Raw genomic sequence first — 16,530 nt, 5'->3', positions numbered from 1 at the left:
GAGGCCATAAAGGTAAGGTGGCATTCCTACACGTCCTCCCTTCTGTTTAACACTACCCATGCACATGGAGTCCCCAAACAGATGATGCCCTGCAAAACCTTCCCTTTGTGGGCCCACAGCTCATGCCTCCCTTGGGCGGAAAGCAGCTTTTCTATCTCAAAGGCACCAAGACGGCTTGAACCACCAAGGCCACAGTGATTTGCTAGATGTCAAGACTCTCTTCCAGTTGCTCTCATTAGGCCCAGGTAGGACTCCCTACAGTCACACATCTCTGCTTGCCTACACAGCCCACATGCCAAGGAAGCCAGCCTCCATTTGGGCCCAGGAGCATCCAAGATGGTCACCTGGAACGCAGCTTCCCTCTGAGCATCACCTGGTTTCAGATCCCCTATGACAAAATCAGAGATTTTGCTTCAGCGAGACTGCTCGAATTCTCTCAGATGCAGACTCATACTTTTGCCCCTCAGGCCCCCAAAGCCAGTGGCAAGACCCCAGAGGAAAGAAGAACTTCACGTCAGGACTTTCAGCACCCACCATGGCGTATCTTTGGCAGGACTGCTATTGCCTAGACCCTGGACCCTGAAAACCAGCAGGCCCCAAACTGCCCCCAGGGGCTTCCCTGTCTCCCACTCTCCTGAGGTCCTTTGGGACATGCAATTACTCCTTGCTCACTCTGTTCCCTCCCTCACAGGCTCATCCGGGCAGAGGGTCAAACACGTACAACCACCTGTGCTTTCCTCGCCTTTCTGCACTGCCAGGGAGGCAGGCTGGAAGTGCCTGGAGGCATGCCACACTCACATCCTGTCTCTCCTAGGATGCCTGTGGTTTTGCATCCTAGGAGAGATGCATCCCAAATGCATCCCCATTTGGGAAAGGATAGTGTCCCAGCTACGATAAGGCTGTCCCTCAGGGCCTATCTCCTGACCGCCTCACCACATGTGTTTCTGTCAGTTATCTCTGATGGAAGAATCATCCTCCCCAAGGTAGTACTTCAGGGGATCGTCCCACATGTCATTGCTGATGAGCTGCTGGCAACACGAGCAAGGTCAACCCAGGGCTGACCAGGCCCTGAACCCTCCCATGAGCAGCCAAGAACTCCAACATTAATCATCACCTGTGTGCAGGCCCAAAGCAACCCCACATCAGCAATCGTGTTCAATTCTGGGCCATTGTGGCCTGACAGCCAGTTGAGAAAATTAAGGCTCCTCGTGTCCGTGGCTGGGGGATGCCCATTCAAAGTCCCAGAATCAGTGGACTGGAGTGGAATGACATGCCCTGTTCCCTGCGGAAAGACAGGGGAGACTGGGGTGGACTCCACAGGTGGATCATCTACATGCTTGCACACCCACACTCATCACCCTGGGAGCCATGTGTTACCAGTGATGTCAAGGTAATACTCCTTAATGATCATGGTGTTCAAGAAGTAGGGGTTGTCCTGAAAGGAAAAGATCAGCTTGCAGCGGGACTGCAGATGGCTCCGCACCTGCACCTGCCAGGATAGGGAGGAGGGAAAAGGTGCAAACTTCTAGGGGCCCAGCTTGCCTCCCAGGCAGGCATTAACAGCGTCCATGATTCCTCTCCAAAGTCTCACAGTGCAGGAACATGGCTAACAGGATCTTCCCACTCCCTGCCAGGTCCCATACCCATCCTTCCTCAGTCTTCCTCACTGATCTTCAAGTCGATCATGTAGTCGAGAAAGTCTTGATCTTGGTCGCTGATCATGATGGAAACTTGAGGGTGGCTCATAATCTGCTTTAGGTCAAGGAGCCATTCAGGGAGCTACATGCCAGGCCAAGAAGAGCCAGGAGCATCAGTCCTAGTCTGGGGTGGAACAAGGATATTGGAAAAGGCATCTGCAAGGAGCTGGGCACTGCCTGTTACCTGGCCACCCCTGATGTCATCAGGCTTTGCCATACCATCAGACACGCTCATGGCTCTGGGCCCCTTGTGGTGGTGTGCATCTGAGGTGGTCTGCATTCTCCGAGCAGGGACTGGTTTCTGACCGCTACTGTTCTCCTCCAGACCTGTGTATGCTGGGTAGTGGCATGTCACTGCTTACATGGTCAGATTTGCAGTCCTGTGACAATCCGTGTTTGAAAGCAAAGGGGTTGTGTGTGTGTGTGTGTGTGTGTGTGTGTATGTGTGTGTACATGTGTGTGTGTTGTGTGTGTATGTGAATGACTCCCATGTCTTAGCTATATGCCAGGATCACCCGCATTTACAGCAATAGCTGTGCAGATGCTGCTCTTGTGTACCATCTCTGGTCATTCCTGACTTGGAGGCCTCAGGTGCTGCTCCTCCTCAGATGCAGGCCTGAAGGAGACACTCAAAGGCATGGCTGCAGCACGTACATCTGTAGCCCTGCCCAGACCCTACTCTGCTGGGCCTTTGGAGCTTGCCAATTGCCCAGGACCACATTTTCTTCAGGGGCCTCCAGTGCCCTTCCTGTGCCCTCGCCCCCTCCCCCTCCTCCTGCTCCTGCCCCTTCTCCTCCTCCTCATGAGCAGTGGACCCAAAGGAGCAGCGGAAAGGATACAGTTTTGGCCCAGAAGCCAGGGATGCCCTGGATGATGGCACTCCCCCAAGCCAAGTGATGCTTCCTCCTCTGATGGTAGGCCCTGTGGTTTTGCTCACACTCAGAGCTCAGTTCCACCTGCAGGGCGGCCAGTGCCTTCAGGACATCTAGCGCCTGGTGCTCACTCGGACCTCCCGGCCTGTCCTGGCCCTGCTCCTCCACCGTCTTCTCCTCCAGCTCCTGGGAGGACCACTGTTTCTGCTCCTCATCTGCCACAACCTCCACCTCTTCCATGATGTCTTCTGCAAGCAGCCGGAACTCCCGCTCAATCCCTGCCACGTCTCTGTCCACCAGGGTCTGGCTGTCTTGCACTGCCTCCACCCTAAAGAGGATGGCCTCTTCACTTGGCGTGACAACTGGTGGTTGCAAGGTTCCAGCTGCGCACAGCATCTGGATGGCAGGTCGCGGGATGAGGGGTGGGGGCTTCTCCCTGAGTACTGGGGCTCACAGCTAAGGGTCCCAGGACGCTCCCACCTTCCTTTGATCGCCTCTCACGCTCCTCTTGGCCCAAGCTGGGGCAGATGTGAAGGGACACGATATAACAGCACAGACAATGGTGCATAATGGTGGCCCAGGCTGCAGTGAACCTGTGGGACCCACTAGCTCTTTGGGGGCGGGGAGTGAGGGGGATGGTCGGGAGGTGGGGAGTGGTGTGTTGGGGGTGGCGTGAGGCCAAGGAAAGGGGTGCCGGACAGCCCAGGCCAGGGTGAACGGGCCCTGGGACATCAGTGGAAAACAGGCAGGAGCCTAGGCTGTGAGCCAAGCACAGGCTCCTTGCCCAAATCTAGACCAAGGGAGGAGAGGGTAGTGGGCGGCACCCTTATGGACATGCCCCTAGACCGGAGGGCATCTTCTGCGGTTCCTGTGCTTCAGTGCCCCCACATGGCCAGATTCTGCACGAGGATTGTAGAGGGTTTTGCATGTTGCTGGGGTAGCCCCAGGTGCTGTCATTGACCTGGCCCTGGAAATTCCAACCACGGGTTCCTGCTCCACAATCCAAACAATACCCTCCTGTGTCCCCTGGGACCGGCAATAGCTGGGAGCTCTCCCTGACTATCCAAAGGATATGCAGGGGTGCCAAGTGGCTGGATACTTTTCTTCATGGGACAGAGAGCCTGTTGCTGTCCTGATACTAGGGGAGTAGGGAAAAACCCCAACATTTGCTACCGTTGATCTCCACTGTTCAGGGAGACCAGAGGTTTAGGGTGCAGAGCTCGCTCTTTGTCTCTCTATCTTTGCTTCCGCATAGCACTGTTTTGGACAATCCTTCTGTGTGTGTACCAGGCGCTGATGTCTGTGTGTCTCTGTCTCTCTAAGTAGTGTTGCCGCCGTCTGCCACTCTCTGGACAGCAGCTCTCAAAAAAGACGCTTATCCTTTGCAAGCCCTTCTGGTCCTGACTGAGTTGCAGCAATGGGAGATTAGACGGTTTTAGTCCACACGTTCGAGAGTGCTTTCAACCTTGAGAGCCAACAGTGGGCGGTCACTGCTGAACTGCAGAATTGAATTATGACCCTCCCTCCTCGCTGGACAGATGTGAACACTGCACAGGCCTGAGGTGGCTTGGCCACACTTTGCACAGAGGGAGAAATGGGGCCCGCTCTGCTGGCATGAGGGAACTCCTGAACCTTGTTCAATGCCTGCCAGGGAGACTCTAAAGACAGTTCCCCTTAAGTTCCATGACTCACCGGTGTCGGAGACATGCACGTCTGCCATTTACCCTATTGAGGCCCTTTCAAAGTGGTACTGTTCTCCATGTGAGAACACATCCCAGCCTGCCCTATCACACAAGCCTGTGGGACCTGAAGCAGCAAGAGGACCAAGCTAAGCCAGCCATCCTATAGTCCTGATATATGATATATGCATTCTACAAAGAGCTTGAACATGGGCAGTACCCACCTGATTCAGTGCAAGGACTGAGATGTGGGCTCAGGAGTGTTTGTTGGGGGCTTGAACAAAGGCAGGACCCAGCCTGGTTCATTGGAGCGACTGAGATGTGGCCTCAGGAGTGTCTGTTGGGATGAACAAGGGGTGGATCCAGCCGCGATCAGTGCAGGGATCGAGATGTGGGCTCAGGAGTGTTTTTTGAGTGCTTGAACAAGGGCAGGACCTGGCCTGGTTCAGAGAAGGGACCCAGATATGGGCTCAGGAGTGTTTCCCACGGGTTTCAGCAAGTGCTGGACCCAGCCTAGTTCAGTGTAGTGAAGGAGATCAGCCTGAGAGTCAGATGAAGGCCAAGGAGTGTTTGTCAGGGTCTTGAACATGTGTAGGACCCAGCCTAGTTCAGTTCAGGGGCGAGAAATGGGGTCAGGAGTGTTTGTCTGGGCTTGAATATGGCCAGAATCTCAGCCGCTATCAGTGCAGGAACCAAGATGTGGTCTTAGGAGTGTTTGCCATGGTTGATATGGGCAGGAAACAGCTGGTTTGGTGCAGAGACTGGGATGTTGGCACAACAGTATTTGTCATGGCTTGAACTTTGGCGGGACCCACCCTTGTTCAGGGCAGTGAGTGAGATGCAGGCTCAGTAGTGTTTCCTGGGGGATTGAACAAGGGGAGCACACACCTTAGACCAGGGACAGGGAGCGATTTGTGGGCTCAGGATTGCTTGCTGCGGGCTTAAATAAGACCAGAAACCAGCCTTTGAGTCAGATGCAGGCCCAGAACAGTTGGTTGGGGGCTTGAACATGTGTAGTTTCTGGCCTGGTTCAGTGCAGTTTCTGATGTGTGGGCTCAGGAGTGTTTGTCAGGGGTTTCAAAAAGGGCAGGACCCCGTCTGCTTCAGTGCAGGGACCAGGATGTTGGCTCAGGAGTATTTGCAGGGGACTTCAGAAAGTGCTGAACCCAGCCTAGTTCAGTGCAGGGAACAAGATATTGGCACAGGAGTGTTTGTCAGGGTCTTGAACAAGTGTGTGGATCACAATAAACTGTGGAAAATTCTGAAAGAGATGGGAATACCAGACCACCTGATCTGCCTCTTGAGAAATGTGTATGCAGGTCAGGAAGCAACAGTTAGAACTGCACATGGAACAACAGACTGGTTCCAAATAGGAAAAGGAATATGCGAAGGCTGTATATTGTCACACTGTTTATTTAACTTACATGCAGAGAACATCATGAGAAACGCTGGACTGGAAGAAACACAAGCTGGAATCAAGATTGCCAGGAGAAATATTAATAACCTCAGATATGCAGGTGGCACCAGCCTTGTGGCAGAAAGTGAAGAGAAACTGAAAAGACTCTTGATGAAAGTAAAAGTGGAGAGTGAAAAAGTTGGCTTAAAGCTCAACATTCAGAAAACGAAGATCATGGCCTCCAGCCCCATCACTTCATGGGAAATAGATGAAGAAACAGTGGAAACAGAGGCAAACGTTATTTTTCTGGGCTCCAAATCACTGCAGATGGTGACTGCAGCCACGATATTAAAAGACGCTTACTCCTTGGAAGGAAAGTTATGACCAACCTAAATAGCATATTCAAAAACGGAGACATTATATTGCCAACAAAAGTTCGTCTAGTCAAGGCTATGGTTTTTCCTGTAGTCATGTATGGATGTGAGAGTTGGACTGTGAAGAAGCCTGAGCGTCAAAGAATTGATGCTTTTGAACTGTGGTGTTGGAGAAGACTCTTGAGAGTCCCTTGGACTGCAAGGAGATCCAACCAGTCCATTCTGAAGGAAATCAGCCCTGGAATTTCTTTGGAAGAATGATGCTAAAGCTGAAATTCCAGTCCTTTGGCCACCTCATGCGAAGAGTTGACTCATTGAAAAAGACTCTGATGCTTGGAGGGATTGGAGCAGGAGGAGAAGGGGACCACAGAAGATGAGATGGCTGGATGGAATCACTGACTGGATGGACGTGAGTCTCAGTGAACTCCGGGTGTTGGTGTTCGACAGGGAGGCCTGGCATACTGAGATTCATGGGTTCGCAAAGAGCCGGACACGACTGAGCGACTGATCTAATCTGAACAAGTGTAGGACTCAGCCCAGTTCAGTGTAGAGAGCGAGATATGGGCTCAGAAGTGTTTGTTAGACCTTCAACGTGGGCAGGACCCACCTGCTTCATTGCAGGGACCAAAATGTGGTTTCAGGAGCATTTATCAAAGTCTTGAATAAGGGCAGGAACCAGGCGGCTTCAAGGCAGGGCGTGAGATGCGGGTACAGGAGTGTTTCCAGGGGGATTGAAAAAGGGGAGGACACACCTTAGTTCAGGGGCAGGCAGCGAGTTGTCAGCTCAGGATGGTTTTCTGGGGGCTTGAACAAAGTAGAAACCATTCTAGTTCAGTGCAGGGATGGAGATGTTGGCTCAGGAGTGTTTGTCAGGGATTTGCATGAGGGCAGGGACCAGCGAACTTCAGTGCAGTGAGTGAGATATGGGATCGTAGTGTTGCCTGGGGTATTGGTCAAGGGGAGGACACACCTTACTTCAGTGGCAGGGAGAGAGTTGTCAGCTCAGGATTGTTTGCCGGGGCTTGAACAAATGCTGGAACTATCCTGGTTCAGTGCAGGAACCAAGATGTTGGCTCAGGAGTGTTTGTCAGAGTCTTGAACAAGTGCAGGACACAGCCTAGTTCAGTGCAGGGACGGTGATGCAGGCTCAAGAGTGTTTGTCGGGGGTTTGAACAAGGGCTTGACCCAGCCTATTTTAGTGCAGGGACTGAGATGTGGGCTTAGGAGTTTTTGCCGGGGGTTTTGACAAGGTCTGGACCCAGCCTGGTTCAGTGCAGTGCGTGAGATGAGGGCTCAGTAGTGTTTCTGGGGGTTTGAACAAGGGGAGGACTCACCTTAGTTCAGGGGCAGGGAGCGAGTTGTTGGCTCAGGATTGTTTGTCAGGGCTTGAACAGAGGCAGAAACCATCCTGATTCAGTGCAGAGATGGAGATGTTGGCTCAGGAGTTTTTGTCGGGGATTTGAACATGGGCAGGACCCAGTGCATGGACCGTGATGCACGCTCAGGAGTGTTTGTTGGGGGTTTGAACAAGGTCAGGACCCAGCCTAGTTCAGTGCTGAGACCCAGATGTGGGCTCAGGAGTATGTATTGGGGGATCGAACAATGGCAGGACCTAGACTCGTTCAGTCGGAGAAGTCAATGGCACCCCACTCCAGTGGAAAATCCCTGGATGGAGGAGCCTGGTGGGCTACAGTCCACAGGGTCACTAAGAGTTGGACACGACTGACGGACTTCACTTTCATTTTTCACTCTCATGCATTGGAAAAGGAAATGGCAACCCACTCTAGTGTTCTTGTCTTGAGAATCCCAGGGATGGGGGAGCCTGGTGGGCTGCCATGTATGGGGTCACACAGAGTCGGACACAACTGAAGAGACTTAGCAGTGGTAGCAGCAGATTCGTTCAGTGCAGTGACCGAGATGTGGGCTCAGGAGTGTTTGTCAGGGTCTTGAACAAGTGTAGGACCCAGCCTAGTTCATTGTAGTGAGTGATATGTGGGCTCAGAAGTATTTGTTGTGGCTTGAACATGGGCAAGGACTCATCTGCTTCAGTTCAGGGACTGACATGTGGGTTCCAGAGTATTTGTCAGGGTTTTGAACAAGGGTAGGACCCAGGTGGCTTCAGTGCAGGGAGTGAGATGTGGGATCAGGGGTGTTTCCTGGGGGGCAGGGAGTTGAACAAGGGGAGGACACACCTTAGTTCAGGGTCAGGGAGCTGGTGTCGGCTCAGGATTGTTTGCTGGGGGCTTGAACAAAAGCAGGAACCATCCTGGTTCAGTGCATGGACAGAGATGTTGGCTCTGGAATGTCTGTCGGGGGTTTGAACAAGGGAAGGACCCAGCCTAGTTCAGTGCAGGGACTGAGATGCAGGCTCAGGAGTGTTTGTCAGGGTCTTGAACAAGTGTAGGACCCAGCCTAGTTCATTGTAGTGAGTGATATGTGGGCTCAGGAGTATTTGTTGTGGCTTGAACATGGGCAAGGACTCATCTGCTTCAGTTCAGGGACTGACATGTGGGTTCCAGAGTATTTGTCAGGGTTTTGAACAAGGGTAGGACCCAGGTGGCTTCAGTACAGGGAGTGAGATGTGGGATCAGGGGTGTTTCCTGGGGGGCAGGGAGTTGAACAAGGGGAGGACACACCTTAGTTCAGGGGCAGGGAGCTAGGTGTCGGCTCAGGATTGTTTGCCGGGGGCTTGAACAAAAGCAGGAACCATCCTGGTTCAGTGCATGGACAGAGATGTTGGCTCTGGAATGTTTGTCGGGGGTTTGAACAAGGGAAGGACCCAGCCTAGTTCAGTGCAGGGACTGAGATGCAGGCTCAGGAGTGTTTGTCAGGGTCTTCAACAAGGGCAGGACCCAGACTGCTTTTGTGCAGGGACCGAGATGTGGGTTCAGGAGTATGTGTTGGGGGATCTAACAAGGGCATGACCTAGACTGGTTCAGGGCCGGGGATGTGATATGGATACAGGAGTGTTTGTTGGGGTCTTAAACAAGGGCAGGACCCAGCCTAGTTTAGTGCAGGGACTGAGATGTGCGCTCAGCAGTATGTGTTGGTGGATCTAACAAGGGCATGACCTAGAATGGTTCAGTGCATGAACCAAGATGTCGGTTCAGGAGTATTTGTCGGGGTCTTGAACAAGGGCAGGACCCTGGCGGGTTCAGGGCAGGGAGTGAGATGTGGGATCAGGAGTGTTTTCTGGGGGATTGAACAAGAGCAAGACAGACCTAATTTCAGGGGCAGGGAGCGAGTTGTGGGCTCACGGTTGTTTGCCGGAGGCTTGAACAAAGGCAGGACTCAGCCTGCTTCAGTGCGGGGACTGAGATGTGGGCTCAGGTGTATGTGTTGGGGGAATCTAACAAGGGCAAGACACAGACTGGATCATGTGCAGGGCAGGAGATTTGGGCGCAGCAGTGTTTGCCGGGGTCATGAACAAGTGTAGGACTGAGCCTAGTTCAGTGCAGTGACCAAGAGTTTGGATCAGGAGGGTTTGTCGGGGCTTGAACATGGGAAGGACCAGCCTGCTTCAGGGCAGGGCCTGAGATGTTGGTTCAGAGGTATGTGTCAGGGGACTAACTAGGGCAGAACCTAGACTGGTTCAGTGCAGTGACCGAGATGTGGACTCATGAGTATTTTCCAGGGGTTTGAGCAAGTGCTGGACCCAGCCTAGTTCAGTGCAGTGACAGAGATGTGGGCTCAGGAATGTTTCTCAGGGCGTGAACATGGGAAGGATACAGCCTGCTTTTGTGCAGGGACCAAGATGTGGGCTCAGGATTGCACTGGAAAAAAACATGATTCCATTACTAATGAGTGTAATGCCTATATATAACAATTAGGTGTAACTAGTCCATTGTGCCATTTAGGAGCACCTCAAGATGCAAGGCAAATGCAAGGAAGTAGGAAAGGGGGAATTAACAGTACCACAATTATAATGGGGGACTTTAATACCCCACTCACACCTATAGATACATCAACTGAAAAGAAAATTAGCAAAGAATCATGAGCTGTAAATGTACTTTTGTGTGTTATCTGTCTTTACACTTACTATAGTGCCTCTAGTATGGCAGGAGGAGATACTATATAGTTGTCCATATTTCCTACTGTCAGGAAGTTACCTAGAGCAATTGGTAGAGTTGGGAAATTGATAGAAAAGTCCTAATACAAAGATGTACCTTCTAAACTAGTGCTATCTTCCTTTTTCATAAGTGGAGAAGTACTCACCAAGAAAGTGAAATCCCAGATATCAGGTTATATGATCTAATAATGGGCATTTTCCGAAGATAGCAGTCTACATGCATATAAGTAAGTCCTGACTCAAGCCCAGTTAATTATGCTAAATGTTAGAACATGTCTGATAGAACACATCTCCTTCAAGTCTCACACACCCTTCCTAAATTAATATCTCTTGAATTTCTAAGCTATGACTCTATACTTGGTATAGTATCATAGGCTGAGGCTTTAAGGTTGTAAAAGCTCATAGAGGACAGAGACCACATTAATTTATTACATTTGGAAATATCTCTGCAAGGCCTGCAGCCAGGTCTGGGGCAGCTGCCATCACCCTAAATGTCCAGAAGCTAGATCTGAAATCTGTCCTTGATTCTCCTCTCCAACTTCCTCCATCTTATCACCAACCTGTGGTGTTGTCTGTCCCTTGCCCTGGAAAGATACTTTGTTCTTACAGTCTTCATCATCTTCCTTGAGTGCCTACCCATTGCCTATATTTCATACTGTCTGCTGATTGAATGAACACAATTTATGAATGGAAAGCAGAGGCTGAAGACAGGCCTGCACAGAAGCTTCTGAAGTTACCTAGTGGGAATCTGCATTGACATGTGGCTACGTTGAGTGTTATTACTGACTTGAATCCTGTTCACTTGGTCATCTGGGAAATGCACATTTTCAGTCTGAAACTGGCACAAAAGGCTTTTTTTTTTTTATTTCATTTTTGTGTACACCTTCTCTGTAGTGTCCTATATCTGGTACTGTTACCTCCAAATATTCCCAGTTGAATGTGCCTTGGGCCTGATATGCACATATTCCGTCTTTTAGGCTTAGCTAAGATGGGAGGTTCAGACGTCTTGTTGACACAATTTCTCAAATTGGTAGAGGACTTACAATCTACAATCTTTATCCATTACCAGGACACGTCCTTTGAAGGGCTGCAGGTGTTAACAATGAATTTGCCTGGATCCATGCTTTTGTGGCCCTAATGGCCCTTCATAGAGCTGAGGACCATTTGATTATCCTTAGGCACTTCAGTTTGGACTGGATTTTATCCTTTTGTTTGTTTTTTAAGCAGATGTATACTTTGCAAGCTAGAGTTGGTCTTGTGGGGTTCTCACAAATCCAGAGGACTGGCAGTAAGACTGGTGGCCATAGATAAGAATTTTTGCCATGGAAAGGTGACCTCATCATACCTGCAAACCCTCTGTGGGAAAGGCCCAGGTGGCTCCAACCATTTACGGGAGACCTTGTGATCCTGTAAGCTCCCCAATGGCTAGTGCAGCCTATTGTCTTGGTTAGGGGAGGTTAACGGAGGCATGATTACCATAATGTGCCTGCTTTGTGTCATCACTAAAGTAATAGGCAGAAATTGTTCTAGATAACATCCCTTTGCAATGACCATTCCTCAGGATTGGTGAGGTCCTATCATCAGGTTTCAGAAGGAAATCAGTGTGAAGGATTAAAGGATCATACTATATGTTTTTGACAAGGTCATGCTGACTTGCTGATGTGTGTACTTTCTTCTACAACTTTCTGTAAATTATGCCCCTTCCATTATTTCCTAGGGGATATTTACCCATATAATGGAAAGAATGGCCATCCTTGCTGAATCTCTGAAGAAACAGTTAAAAATCTTAGGGGGCATTAGGAATCTGTGAGGATTATCAATTGATGGGTAAGAGAGTTCTTTACCATTTTCATTTCGCTGAGAACCTAAGTAAGTTTGGTGAGTATCATTAAGTCCGACTCTTCCTGATCCCATGGATTGCAGCATGACAGGCTTCCCTGTCAATCACCAACTCATAGAGCCTGCTCAAACCCATAACCACTGATTCCCTGATGCCACCATGCACTTCATCTTCTGTCGTCACCCTCTCCTCCAGCCTTCAATCTTTCTCAGCATCAGGTTCTTCCCCAATGAGTCAGCCTTTCATTTCAGGTGGCCAAAATATCCAGGATCCAGTTCCAGCATCAGCCCTTCCAATCAATATTCTGAACTGATTTCCTTTAGAATTGACTCCTTTCATTTCCTTGCAGTCCAAGGGACTCTCAAGTGTTTTCTCTAACACCACATATCAATAGCATCGATTCCTTGGAGGTCAAGATTCTTTAGGTCCAATTCTCATCTCTTTACATAGCTTTGACTAGACTGACCTTTGTCTGCTTTATAATGTGATGTCTAGCCTGGTTGTAACTTTTCTTCTAAGGAGAAAGCATATTTTAATTTCCTGAACAGAGTCTCCATCTTCAGTGATTTTGGAACCTGCTCCCGCCAAATAGTTTCTCACTGTTTCCATTGGTTTCCCATCTTTATGTCACAAAGTGATGGGACCAGATGCCATGAATCTCATTTTGAATGTTGAGTTTTAAGTCACCTTAATCACTCTCCTCTTTTACTTTCCTCAAGAGACTCCGTAGTTCTTTCCATGTTCTGCCACATGAATCGTGTCATCTGCATATCTGATGTTATTGATATTTCTCCCAGCAAAGTTGATTCCAAACCCTGTTGCATTCAGTCTGGCATTTTGTGTGATGAACTCTTCATGTAAGTTCAATAAAGAGGTTGACAGTACAGCCTTGAAATATTCCTTTCCCAACTCAGAACCTGTCTGTTGTTCCATTTCCTTTTCTGACTGTTGCTTCTTGAGATGCATACAGATTTATCAGGAGGCATATAACATACTCTAGTAGTCCCATGTTTAGAAGAATTTAAAATGTTTTGTTGTGATCTACACAAACAAGTCTTTGGCATAGTCAAAAAGGAGTAGATGTTTTTCTGGTGCTCTCTGGCTTTTTTTTTTTTTTTTTTGTATCAAATATTTTATTTTATTTATTTTTTTTATTTTTAAAAGAAAATCCATCCTGAACCTTCCTCCATCCTCCCTCCCGATACCATCTCTCTGGGTCATCCCAGTGCACCAGTCCCAAGCATCCAGCATCGTGCATTGAACCTGGACTGGCATCTCGTTTCATACATGACATTTCACATGTTTCAATGCCATTCTCCCAAATCTTGCCACCCTCTCCCTCTCCCACAGAGTCCATAAGCCTGTTCTATACATCAGTGTCTCTTTTGCTGTCTCGTATACAGGGTTATCGTAACCATCTTTCTAAATTCCGTATATATGTGTTAGTATACTGTATTGGTGTTTGTCCTTCTGGCTTACTTCACTCTGTATAATAGGCTCCAGTTTCATCCACTTCATTAGAACTGATTCAAATGTATTCTTTTTAATGGCTGAGTAATACTCCATTGTGTATATGTACCACAGCTTTCTTATCCATTCATCTGCTGATGGACATCTAGGTTGCTTCCATGTCCTGGCTATTATAAACAGTGCTGCGATGAACATTGGGGTACACGTGTCTCTTTCCCTTCTGATTTCCTTAGTGTGTATGCCCAGCAGTGGGATTGCTGGATCATAAGGCAGTTCTATTTCCAGTTGTTTAAGGAATCTCCACACTGTTCTCCATAGTGGCTATACTAGTTTGCATTCCCACCAACAGTGTAAGAGGGTTCCCTTTTCTCCACACCCTCTCCAGCATTTATTATTTGTAGACTTTTGGATCGCAGCCATTCTGACTGGTGTGAAATGGTATCTCATAGTGGTTTTGATTTGCATTTCTCTGATAATGAGTGATGTTGAGCATCTTTTCATGTGTTTGTTAGCCATCTGTATGTCTTCTTTGGAGAAATGTCTATTTAGTTCTTTGGCCCATTTTTTGATTGGGTCATTTATTTTTCTGGAGTTGAGCTGGAGGAGTTGCTTGTATATTTTTGAGATTAGTTGTTTGTCGGTTGCTTCATTTGCTATTATTTTCTCCCATTCTGAAGGCTGTCTTTTTTACCTTGCTAATAGTTTCCTTTGATGTGCAGAAGCTTTTAAGTTTAATTAGGTCCCATTTGTTTATTTTTTGCTTTTATTTCCAATATTCTTGGAGGTGGGTCATAGAGATCCTGCTGTGATGTATGTCAGAGAGTGTTTTGCCTATGTTCTCCTCTAGGAGTTTTATAGTTTCTGGTCTTACATTGAGATCTTTAATCCATTTTGAGTTTATTTTTGTATATGGTGTTAGAAAGTGTTCTAGTTTCATTCTTTTTACAAGTGGTTGACCAGATTTCCCAGCACCACTTGTTAAAGAGATTGTCTTTAATCCATTGTATATTCTTGCCTCCTTTGTCAAACATAAGGTGTCCATATGTGCGTGGATTTATCTCTGGGCTTTCTATTTTGTTCCATTGATCTATATTTCTGTCTTTGTGCCAGTACCATACTGTCTTGATAACTGTGGCTTTGTAGTAGAGCCTGAAGTCAGGTAGGTTGATTCCTCCAGTTCCATTTTTCTTCTCAAGATCGCTTTGGCTATTCGAGGTTTTTTGTATTTCCATACAAATTGTGAAATTATTTGTTCTAGCTCTGTGAAGAATACTGTTGGTAGCTTGATAGGGATTGCATTAAATCTATAAATTGCTTTGGGTAGTATACTCATTTTCACTATATTGATTCTTCCAATCCATGAACATGGTATATTTCTCCATCTATTAGTGTCCTCTTTGATTTCTTTCACCAGTGTTTTATAGTTTTTTCTATATATAGGTCTTTAGTTTCTTTAGGTAGATATATTCCTAAGTATTTTATTCTTTTCGTTACAATGGTGAATGGAATTGTTTCCTTAATTTCTCTTTCTGTTTTCTCATTATTAGTGTATAGGAATGCAAGGGATTTCTGTGTGTTGATTTTATACCCCTGCAACTTTACTATAATCATTGATTAGTTCTAGTAATTTTCTGGTGGAGTCTTTAGGGTTTTCTATGTAGAGGATCATGTCATCTGCAAATAGTGAGAGTTTTACTTCTTCTTTTCCAACTTGGATTCCTTTTATTTCTTTTTCTGCTCTGATTGCTGTGGCCAAAACTTCCAAAACTATGTTGAATAGTAATGGTGAAAGTGGGCACCCTTGTCTTGTTCCTGACTTTAGAGGAAATGCTTTCAATTTTTCACCATTGAGGATAATGTTTGCTGTGGGTTTGTCATATATAGCTTTTATTATGTTGAGGTATGTTCCTTCTATTCCTGCTTTCTGGAGAGATTTTATCATAAATGGGTGTTGAATTTTGTCAAAGGCTTTCTCTGCATCTTTTGAGATAATCATATGGTTTTTGTTTTTCAATTTGTTAATGTGGTGTATTACATTGATTGATTTGCGGATATTGAAGAATCCTTGCATCCCTGGGATAAAGCCCACTTGGTCATGGTGTATGATCTTTTTAACATGTTGTTGGATTCTGATTGCTAGAATTTTGTTTAGGATTTTTGCATCTATGTTCATCAGTGATATTGGCCTATAGTTTTCTTTTTTTGTGGGATCTTTGTCAGGTTTTGGTATTAGGGTGATGGTGGCCTCATAGAATGAATTTGGAAGTTTACCTTCCTCTGCAATTTTCTGGAAGAGTTTGAGCAGGATAGGTGTTAGCTCTTCTCTAAATTTTTGGTAGAATTCAGCTGTGAAGCCGTCTGGACCTGGGCTTTTGCTTGCTGGAAGATTTTTGATTACAGTTTCAATTTCCGTGCTTGTGATGGGTCTGTTAAGGTTTTCTATTTCTTCCTGGTCGAGTTTTGGAAAGTTGTACTTTTCTAAGAATTTGTCCATTTCTTCCTCGTCCATTTTATTGGCATATAATTGTTGATAATAGTCTCTTATGATCCTTTGTATTTCTGTGTTGTCTGTTTTGATCTCTCCATTTTCATTTCTAATTTTATTGATTTGATTTTTCTCCCTTTGTTTCCTGATGAGTCTGGCTAATGGTTTATCAATTTTATTTATCCTTTCAAAGAACCAGCTTTTGGCTTTGTTGATTTTTGCTATGGTCTCTTGTTTCTTTTGCATTTATTTCTGCTCTAATTTTTAAGATTTCTTTCCTTCTACTAACCCTGGGGTTCTTCATTTCTTCCTTTTCTAGTTGCTTTAGGTGTAGAGTTAGGTTATTTATTTGACTTTTTCTTGTTTCTTGAGGTGTGCCTGTATTGCTATGAACTTTCCCCTTAGGACTGCTTTTACTGTGTCCCACAGGTTTTGGGTTGTTGTGTTTTCATTTTCATTCGTTTCTATGCAAATTTTGATTTCTTTTGATTTCTTCTGTGATTTGTTGGTTATTCAGCAGGGTGTTGTTCATCCTCCATATGTTGGAATTTTTAATAGTTTTTCCTGTAATTGAGATCTAATCTTACTGCATTGTGGTCAGAAAAGATGCTTGGAATGATTTCTATTTTTTTGAATTTACCAAGGCTA

General features: G+C 46.9%; 1 pseudogene; it reads right to left on the bottom strand.

Annotated features, from left to right (window-relative positions):
- Nucleotides 1-947: 947 nt before the first annotated feature.
- LOC138986724 (testis-specific Y-encoded protein 1-like) lies at nt 948-3,137 on the bottom strand (annotated as a pseudogene).
- Nucleotides 3,138-16,530: the final 13,393 nt, after the last annotated feature.

Source organism: Bos mutus, unplaced genomic scaffold (genome assembly GCF_027580195.1).
Source record: "Bos mutus isolate GX-2022 unplaced genomic scaffold, NWIPB_WYAK_1.1 CTG1001, whole genome shotgun sequence".
Classification (NCBI taxonomy): Eukaryota; Metazoa; Chordata; class Mammalia; order Artiodactyla; family Bovidae; genus Bos; species Bos mutus.
This window is presented reverse-complemented; position numbering and strand designations above follow the sequence as displayed.